Consider the following 2560-nt stretch of genomic DNA (forward strand, 5'->3'; position numbering starts at 1 on the left):
AGACAGGTGCCCGGGAGGGGGCTGCCCCCTTCCCACGGGGGGCGTTGGGTGATCAGAGACCCCCGCCCCATGCCCCGGCGTTGATCAGAGCGCTGGCAGCGTCAGGATTGGAGTTGAGGTCCCATGTGCATCTGCAGGAGCAATCCACTTCGCTTCCCTATTGCTTTTTCTATTTTGTTTTCTGTTGGGTTGGTAAGGAAATGATTGCAAATCCTTATTTTCTCTTCGAGTTGGGCTCTAACACCTTGCAGCAAGTGGAGGAGGTGGCAGACTGTCTACGGCACTCTCCCACTTGGAGAGACCGGTAGAATTTATTGACATTTTTGAGCAGAGGGAGCAGTGCTGATTTCCAACATCTGGAGAGCAGCTCTGCTGGCAGCCGCCGCTCCGGCGGAGCGAGGCCGGCGGGGGCGTGGGACGGCTCGCTCCCGAGAAGGCCCATATCAAACGGAGCCTGGACGAGCCCCTGTTAGATGTGGTGAGCTGATGAGTGGGGCTGATATCAAAGCCCGTGACAGTTCGCCTTGTTGCCCGCTGAGTGCCAGCAGGGCCTGGCACGCATGGGGAGCGTTCGCCGGCTCCTCACACAGCCCCGCGCTGGGCTGGGACCGGGATGTCCCTAGGAGCAGGGGCAGGGGGCCGCAGCATCCTGCGGCAGCAGGCATGGCTTGTGGTCCGAGCAGAGCTGATCTGCTGTTGCCAGCACCTGTGCCTTCCTCTCCAGTTCCAGATGCATTTTTTGGAGGAAGGGACCTACAGAGAAGCAGAGCCTTGCAGGCGAGGGGTGCGGCGAGCAGTGCATTGGCTTGGGGTGTTTCTCTGGTGGGTAACTTGGGTAATCAGGCTTTTCTCCTCTCTGCTGTGCCCTCCTCTGAAGGCAGAGGCCGGGGTTGCAGTCTCCAGGTTTGTTGCCATGCTCCCGAGGGTGCCGCCTCACGAGCTGCTGGACCAGAGGCAGCCTGGGGCTCGTGGTGGGGCTGGTCGAGTCCAGGGCACAAACCCCAGTTCAAGTCTTGGCCCCCAGTGAAGCCACAGGCTCTGCAGCCACCAGACCCGCACAGAGACAGCTGCAGTTTGACGGGAGCACGGCTGCCCATGTCTCGGGCCCAAACCACTGCAGGGTCGTTGCTCTGACAAGATTTCTGCAGCTTATGCGTTGCAAGCAGCTCTGGAATACAGCTCTTTCGATTCTAACCCAGAAGGAAAACTGCCTGAAAGTCTGGATTTTGCACACATGTACCTCTATTATTTGAAGGAAATTTGGAACTTGTCTTCCCGTTTCTGTCTCATCTCTGTTTAAAGTATTATGCTGCTTCATACTGCTCTCTTCTGGAGCAGAAGCCCTCTGGCTATTAGATTTTCATCCCACCGTCTGCTGACCGCTGCCAACTTTCAGTGGGCTGCGAGCTGCGAGTGGCCAAAAGCCATCTCTGGTGGATCACCCAGTTAAAAGGGGCCAGCGAAAGCCTGGCGGGTTCTAGAGAATGGCTGTGTGTGGAGTGATCTTTTTTTTTAGGAAGATTTGGGAAAATTTGCAGAATAATGACAGCGTTTGATGAAGAAGGGGAGATGTGAAAGGTGAGGGGGTTTTAACATAATATAAAATAGCAGTTTCCAAAGCTGGCTGGCTCGTGAGTCCCCCTCACCCTTCAGTACATCTCCGAGACCCAGGTGCTCACTCGGGGTACAGAGGACCGGGGTTGCTGTGCTGTTCCATGCGGTTCCTTGGAGAGCAGTGGGCCTGAGTCTGGGAGCTGGCTCACGCGTGAGGGGGCTCGGGCCGAGCTCTCGGCAGTCGGTGTGGCAGGTCATTAAATAGGAAGGAAATTGTGGCTAAATCTCCGCTTGAGGGGACAGGCATCCGCATCTGGAGAGCAACTGGCACAGATGGTTTCTTCCCTGCGCTTTTTCATTTGGTGGACTCGTGCGTGTCCCAGGGGTGAGCTGAGCGGCGGGAGGCTGGGACGGGTGATCCCGTGGATTCCTCCTGGGGTTCCCCCTGCCAGGAGCGCGCTCGGCCGCCTCGGCCTGCTGGGGCTCCCTGACTGCGGAAGCGGCTTGGCCCCTGTCAGAGGAGCTGCTGAAGGAAGGTTTCAGGCTTTGGGCAGGAGCTGGGCTTGCAATGTTACATCCCTGGGATCTCCTGACTGTCATTCTTTGCTGAGATTTGGTCTCATAGCAAGCTGCAAAGCTCAGTGGATCTTTGCAAACAGCTTTGGAAACATCAGTTTCTACAGATCTTGAATACAAAATAAAGTGGTAGAGGCAAGGAAGGACTTCCATACTTTAACCAAGTAAGAGAGGTGTTCAGTTGCTGAATCCAGTAGGACCACTGATTTTTAACAGATTTTGAAATTATTCTGCTGATCCTAATTACCTAACCGTGGGGGACAGGGTGGGGAGGGAGGACCTGCAAGACGAAGCTGTACAGACGCAGTTCTGGCCAGTCACCAAGCCCAGGGCTGCCAGCGGTGCTGGGAGGACGTCTCTTGGTTCGTACAGGGGCGGCCTGTGAGAGGAGACGGTGTGTGCGAGCCCGAGGGCTGGCCGCAGCTTGGAG

Source organism: Athene cunicularia (genome assembly GCF_003259725.1).
Source record: "Athene cunicularia isolate RWA chromosome 12 unlocalized genomic scaffold, athCun1 chr12_part1, whole genome shotgun sequence".
In the NCBI taxonomy this organism is placed as follows: Eukaryota; Metazoa; Chordata; class Aves; order Strigiformes; family Strigidae; genus Athene; species Athene cunicularia.